The sequence below is a fragment of the Egretta garzetta genome, unplaced genomic scaffold (assembly GCF_000687185.1).
Source record: "Egretta garzetta isolate BGI_Z169 unplaced genomic scaffold, ASM68718v1 scaffold251, whole genome shotgun sequence".
In the NCBI taxonomy this organism is placed as follows: domain Eukaryota; kingdom Metazoa; phylum Chordata; class Aves; order Pelecaniformes; family Ardeidae; genus Egretta; species Egretta garzetta.
Window position 1 is genome coordinate 1,850,555 of NW_009258952.1, and position 8,091 is coordinate 1,858,645.

Genomic DNA, 8,091 nt, shown 5'->3' on the forward strand with positions numbered 1-8,091 from the left:
GCAAACCAAAACATTGCTCCTAAAGCTACTGTGAAGACCTTGGTTAAACGATTATCATGGACATGTTAGAAGGTGACTTGCAGGACGTGCTGCCTTATGACTTTTGAACTCACACACTCTTTTATACCCTCAAACTATGGCACCCTGAGATCTGTGTGTGTCGGGGGGCTGTCATGCATTGACTTCTTGACTGTTGTCTGTTGGAGCGGGTCCAGAGGAGGGCTACAAAAATGATGCGAGGGCTGGAGCACCTCTCCTATGAGGACAGGCTGAGAGAGTTGGGCTTGTTCAGCCTGGAGAAGAGAAGGCTGCGGGGAGACCTGATTGCGGCCTTTCAGTACTTAAAGGGGGCCTATAGGAAAGATGGGGAAAATCTTTTTAGCAGGGCCAGCTGTGACAGGACAAGGGGTAATGGTTTTAAACTAAACCAGGGTAGGTTTAGACTAGATACAAGGAAGAAATTCTTTACAATGGGGGTAGTGAAACACTGGAATGGGTTGCCCAGAGAGGTAGTGGAGGCCCCATCCCTGGAAACATTCAAGACCAGGTCGGACGGGGCTCTGAGCAGCCTGATCTAGTTAGCAGTGTCCCTGCTCCTGCGGGGGGGTTGGACTAGATGACCTCTAGGGATCCCTTCCAACCCAAAACATTCTATGATTCTACGATTCTATGATTCTATGATTCTATGATTCTTCCGGTTGTGCGGAAGGGGGTACCTACAAAGCCTTTCAGCGGAAGAAGAAAGAACAGGCAATCGGCTGTCTGTCTTCTGAGACCCCCTAACTGGTGCTGAGGATATTATTATTATTATTTATTGTGTTTTGCATCCCAGGGACTTACAGAACAGGTTAAAAGTTTGCCCTTGGTGGTAGTCTCTTAACACAGTGCAAAGCAAGTGCATTAAGTGTAACATGTCACTGCTCCGAGCCAGGAGCACAAGGTACCCACCTGGTAGAGGTTTAAAAGGACAAGGCTGTGATGAAAGTTCTGGCTTGCATTGCCCCTGAAAACCTCACCAAGATCCCACAGCTGCCATCTTTGACCCAGAGGATGCAGGAAATAAGAGTAACTGTGAGTTGGAGTGACCACGTGTGCTCATTCATGGCTGTGTGACAGAGAAGTGGAGAGGCTGGGACTTGGTGCATATGCAAAAGAGGGTGAACAAGTGTGCGTGTGAGGAGCTGGATGGTTGTGTGAATGGATTCCTTACAGAGGGAGACATGGAGGTTAAACAAACCCAGATTGTAGCTCTGTCCTCTGCTGTACTGCACACCAGGAGTTCTGGAGAGAGCTTTACATTATTTATCTTCCAGCCACTTCCAGTTAGCACTGAGAGGCAGCCACCCTGCAGTGTGGTATATCAACATGCCTGCAATGACTTTCCGTCAAAACTGCAGTGGAAAGCCACCTTGCTACTGGCACGCTAGGAATGTTCAACAGCCTCTGCAGCCATGAAGGGAGCAGAACCAGTACTGAAACCAAGTCTGGCTGTTAATCGGATTCATGCCAGAGTCTCAGTCTGTTTATGTAGTGAAGTAATGGAAATGAAAAACATGTAATCAAAAGTATAGTTTCAGGAGAGTAGGGGAATTTTTCAGGCACCGAGGTTTCACAGCTATTCCCCCAGTTTGCATTTATTTATCCATCTGGAGAGCTGCTGCTGTGGTAAGGGCTGAGATTGGAGCTCTCAAAGCATCAACCGGGCACATCTTGAGCTGAAAGAAAGACCTGAGTGATGCAAATTTGGAATGGGGGCGTAAACATCTGTATGTGACCCAGCTAGTGCTGCAGGAGGGCAGGGTACTACTCTAAGCAGCACAAGTTCTCCTTTAGGTTACTGGTCAGATAACCACACGTACACTGCTTGCAATCGGCCAGCAGTGTGGCTTTATCATGGCTTACACGCACACAGCCTCAGCGATTGCATAGGCAAATAAGAACACCCTTACGCTTGTATTAGGACAGGCACCGATGTCCTAATTCAGGTGCAAAATGTACAGACTTTTGCAAATGAAACAAGTACTGGGATTTTCTCTTTGATGGGAGGAAAATGTAAAACCGAAACCCGCTCAGGCTGGGGACAGTAGGTGATTGACTTTGCAGAACCACATCTGTGCCTCCTTGCTGCTGCTGAGCGGGGAAGTGGCTGCCCCATTTTTTGAGATCTTCTGGTGGAAGTTTAGGTTCACTGAGCAAACAGATAAACTCTGTGCTGCTTTTAAACAAACAGATACATGGTAGGAAAGGAACTGAGGAGGCCTACTTTATCTCTTTTGTTGTGGCTGAAACTGGGAGTACAGCCTGTCTGCTGTGTGGAAATTTCAGGGCATGTTTTTGCAAAGAGTTTCAAGAGGAGTTTTGTAAGATCAGGTCAGAACTGTGTTAAGAGATGTAGCATAGCTGGCTTCACAACAGTCTGAAGGAAAAACTAACTTACATTTGCGCGTCTCGTGTTGGAAACATATTTCTAAGAGAGGTTGTGATGGAACTGCCTGCTGGCTGGGTAATGGCAGCCGGGAGTAGACAGAGTTGCTAGTAAAAGATTAATGAGATGAATGAATCTTTAATCTCAGTATTTATAGTCTAATTTGTTGCTCTTATTTTCACTTTACATTGGCTAGCTCAGTGAAATGCCTTATCAATGAAAACAGCGATACGCTTAGCAGCCTGAAACAAAGATCATCTCTTTTCAGGAGGCTAGGTGCTACATTATCGAGGAACCATGAGGCTTAACTTTTTGTTTGAAAAATAGGGAAGGAAAAAATTCAGCTGAAGGAATTTAAAGGCTGGAGTTTTATGCCTTGTGTTATGCAAGTGAGCAGGCTTTCACAATTGTCTTTTTCTGCTTGTAAAATCCATAAACAATTTGCAGCAGTTTTAGTTAACTGAGTGACTGCTTTTTTTTCTCCCTTGTAACCTTTTAACTGGACTCCTACATATTTCTTCCGGCCCTGGTTCTGCTTTTTTTTTGTCTGCTTCTAGCAAATTATTTATGATCTTCAATTTGTGTTTTGGTTTACCAGTAATAAGGCAAACCTGCTAATACCTAGTCATCTCACAAGAGTATACTGAAAGTTAACTACAATTTGAAAAGCAACCCTAGACCCTCTGGTTTTTAATCACCACGTAGTAACTGTACAGCACTGCAGCCTTAAAAATAATTTAGTAATGAGTTACTGAAGACATGACCTAATTTTATTCCTAGTATGAATTTTTAGAATGTGAAAATGTTCCATTTAGTCCATGTTCTGGAATAGAGTATTTGTGACTGATTAATTAGCAGGAGTTAGTTGACATGGATGTAGTTTAGCTAAAGCTTTATCTACAGTATATTTACTACAGCAGTAAAGGTGGTTGCTGCAGATGGTAATGCATGATAGAGAAAGTACTGTGCTCCCCAATCTATATATTTATGTCATAACTGGAAACAGCTTGGAGGCTGGAGAACACTTTATCACATCATACCTGGAGCTATAATTGAGCAAACCTTACCAAGGGAAGCTGTGATACAAAAGTAAGTAATGAGAAGTTAGAAACATGTCTTCTGCTCACAATAGAAAGTAAAGAACACAGGTGGGAAAGAGGGGTGGTGAAGGAGAAATACAAAGTATTCCTAGGTATACATGAGTTTTAGTAACTTTGCAAGGTGGAAAATTAGTGGCATTAAAATCAAATTAACAGTTGCATTATATCATTGTCTTTCATGTGGTAAAGCTTACAGCATTTGTGCATTTGTGCGTACCTCTATGCCGAATTTCTAGTATCTCATTCAAAATAAGCTTTCTTAGGAGTTCTGGAGTATTCATGAAAATAAGCACATAGGTACTCTTCCTTCACCGGGAAATGATGAAATAACCAGGAGAGAGACAAAATCCAAACCCATGGGGTGCTCTAGCTCTCCCTCTAGTGCCTCTGCAGCAGATTTAACACGGGGTTTGAATTTTTTTTTTTTTTAATTTTTATTTTTACCCTCAAGTATACTTATCCCACACTTGCTGGCAGCTGTACAGAACGGGTGTCAAGTGCTGCTATAGATGCGAGGCACAACTTCCCACCTAATGGCCTTTTGCATGCACTGAGGCAGATTAGTTACAGGAAACGAGCTTCGTGCAGGCAGTTTCGTGAAGCCTGGTCCTTTGATGGAAGGTTTAGTTCCTGTAAGGATTTTGGGATTTGGCGCAGGACAAGTAACCGTCTTACAGCTCAATGACTGCTGTGCAATGCTCAGGGAAGCTTCACTGTGGGGGACTACTCAGCTGAAGACCTCCACGTTCTTTTGGAGGCATCTCCAACAGCCCTGCCCTAAATGTATCGACACCAAAATGATTAGAACTGCAGGGTAATCCTCTTCCAAAGCATTTAAGCAATTCAGAGTTTAACTCCCACTTGCAAAAGTGACCTTGGACTTGGAGACACTCAGGCATTTAGAGAGGTAGAAAGGCACCCACAGATATTTTCAGCAACGTACCATGCTTAGCTTGTGGTGAGGCAGGAGCCCATGGGATTTTAGAATCCCACTAGGCATCTGCTTATCTATCCTAGTGTGTACACAGGTGTGATCTTGACCTGTAGACACTAAGAGGTGTGAATGATTTATTTTCCACAAAAGGCTTTTAGCAGGAAGTACAGGAGTTGGAACTATAGACTCTTTGACTTGCTAGTCAGCTGATACTCAGCCTTAAAGAGGCACTTACACTGATATTCACCTAGGATATGCCAAATATAGGTTCACTGAGTAGCTGCAGTTTTTACTTACCTGTGATACTGATGGGCCAGCATGTACTTGTCTTCCCTGCTGAAGGGGTTTTGAATTTGCATTTTACAGGAGAGTGCCCAAGCCAAGAGGTTCTGAGGAAGGGGCTACCAGGTGAGCCAGAAAGCGGTGTGAATACCGCCCTGACATCAGGGCTGTCGTGTGGGGAGGAAAAAAGAAAAACCTTCTCTGTGTTTAGCTATGTCACACTGAATATTTAATAATGTCCTTAGTGGAACGCAGCTGCGTGACTAGGCTTTTCTCTCACTATAATTTACTGTCAGACTCCTTTGATCCCGTGAACTTTTTATTACTGCGCAGTGGAACCGTTTGTATTGGAGGAACTGAGCTTCTTCCTACCCCATGGCAGGGTGCTTCCCACTGAGCTTGGGATCGGTTTATGGGAGATGAGAGCTTAATTCCCTGCCTAGAAGGAATTGAACTCAGGTTTAGGTTAACAAAATCCTTCTAGGCACTGACTTAGAAAGGAGCCAAGCTGACGGTGCTCTTTTACTGCATTTTAAAATAAAACATTGGACACGTTCCTTTGGAAGGATTTCTCCCAGAAGGTGACTCAAGGCTGTGAATGAATGGAGGACATTTTGCGCCAAGTGAAGTCGTACAACCCTGGTAAGCCAAAGGATTCGGGACAGATTTCTTTAGCCCTTCCTAGTGCTGAGGTTATGTGACCTACATGATTCAGGTCTAAAACGCTTTGGGACTTGGCGCTCTCAGTGGACGCAGCCCACTCAGCTCCCTTGCCGTTGGATCAGCACAACAGCTACCCTGAACTGGTGTAACCTATCATAATCCGATCCAGCTCTGGGCGCATAGGAAGGTATCTGCTGGGAGGTAATTGCATTTGTAACTACAGCAGGGAAGCAAAGGGCAGCGAGGTTCTTTGAAAAATAATGAGTTGTCTTAAATCTGGATTCTTCAATGACCTTGGCAGTATTAATTCTTTGAAACCTTCGCCTTTATTCACTTCTGACTGCCCTGCCTGATATTGGCAATAAACATCTGATCTAGGGGGAATACGTTTTAAACACGGGCTCTGACTCCACAGCACTGCGAAGGCTGAAGTGTTGTGAGTGCGAAATGAAACATGACATACAGCTAAAACGTGAGCTGCTTCTTCACTCGCTGCTCTACTCCTATTCCCGTACAATAAATGTCCCTTGCACAGGACGGGCCAAGTCCTACTCAGGACAAAGTATTTTGAAGTCCTGTATTTAGGCAGGTAGCTTCAAGTTTGAATAGGCTTGCCTTCTATACATATATGTGCTTGTTTTTATTTTTATAATTGACTGAAGGAAACAAGAAGTCAGGGGCACAAAGCTCAGTAGCTCCGTACTCCCGTAGTCCCATTGTCCTTCACTTTTGTCCTTTTTCATAAAGACAACAAGACCTTCAGGACAGATTCAGTTACTTCTTCTCAGTTCATGCGTTTATATTCTACAATCTTAATTGGTGCCTGCAGGCAATATTTGTACTACTTTTAATAGGCATCGGTTTGAGTAACAGATGCTCATTACAATGATTCCGCCTCCTCGCTAGTCAGGGCTATGTGTAAAAAGGGAATACATCATCGCATTTGGAGACGGTGAGCTTTGAGTGTCTTCCCATGTAAAATCTTCCTGGATGAGACAGCTGGGAACCTGCTTGGGCTCTGATCCCACAGGCAGCCCCGTCGCCACTTTGAGTGGGCCACAGCTGCTAGGGAAATCAAACTGCGGAGTGCCTAAGGGAACTGGGAAGGGGGGTGGGGATTTCTAAACTTAGACACAGAGTTCAGCAAAATCGGTGCAGGGCCGTACATTAAGGCTACACCTGTATTGAACAAGGGCATCCCTCAGCGGGGTGGGCGGTGAGTGAGTCAGCAGTGCTCCACTCAGGGCCATGCCAGGGACTCACGTGGGCTGGTGGGAGTTTCACTGGCAGAGGGTACTGAGTCAGCTCTCCGAGTAATCCCCCTTTCCTGATGGCTAGCTCTTGCTTTTTGGGACGTGGTGGTGAAACATTCCTGCCCCTAAAAGCAGTGAGATGCTGACGGCTTTGCTGCTCTGCAGGTTGATTCTTGATAGGCAGAGGTTTCAGCTGAATATGAGAAAAAACTTCTTTGAGGGTGACAGAGCACTGGAACAGGCTGCCCAGGGGGGTTGTGGAGTCTCCTTCTCTGCAGATATTCAAAGCCTGCCTGGACACAGTCCTGTGCAACCTGCTCGGTGCAGATATTCAAAGCCTGCCTGGACAAAGTCCTGTGCAACCTGCTCTGGGTGAACCTGCTTTAGCAGGGGGGTTGGACTGGATGATCTCCCGAGGTCCCTTCCAACCCTTGCCATTCTGTGATTCTGTGATTTCAGCACTGGCAGGGATGCTGCTAAAGTAGGTGCAGAGTAAAGAAGGGCAAATTTGAACGCTGTTGATATTCTTCCACCGTGATTACAGATCGTGTATCACATATCAGCTGCTGAGTGGAAAGCTTGGGAATTCAGGTGGAGGACTGTGGGAAAAAATCAGTCCTTTTTTCTTTAAGAAAAAAAAGCAGATGTACCTTCTCAAATACCTATTTCAGTTTATTTTTTGCAACATTTGTAAAACGTAACTGAGATATGTGGGTTGAGCTTGTGGTGAGAATCATATATTTCAGCAAATTAATTTCTTTGCTATAAGCTGAAACAAGGTATAAACATTCAGGGATGTATTCTGATCTACTTGCTATTTTTATGGCACCACTGTAACAACCTCCTGCTGCAGCTACACAGATCCTAGAACGTAAGCAAGCGCTCCTTTACCCTTTACCCTAGCAAAAGCTCACGTTCCTCAGCTGCTTCACAGATTGAAAAACACCTGGATTTGCTGCTGCTGTTTGTCACCAAAAGCAAGGACACCCTGAGTTGGCACCTCCTGGCTCGCTATTGTGCTCTGCTGCAGCATGTGACCGTACATGCTGACTGCCGGCGACAATCTGGCTATTCACGCAGCCCCACGCCGCGGAGGCCTTGCCGCTTGTTCTGCACAAACATTGATCTTTTTGACCGAACAAATCCATCCATGTCAAGGCCAGGGATTTGAAAAGGGTGGAGAAAAAGAACTATTTGGCAGCTTAGTATTCGCGGTGGTCTTGTAAAGCAGCTTCCTGGGCACACGAGGTAACAAAAACTTCTCTGCGCTTCCATGTTATTTTAGCAGAAAAGGCCGAGATCGCAGCTAGGAAAGTTGTTTTCTTTTCAGCTGCTGAAGTCTCCTTAACGCGGCCAACAGCACACGGGTGCGCCTGGCCTAAGTGCCAGCCAGGCTCGCAGGGGGTTCTCCGGCGGGAAATACAGCCAGGAGTT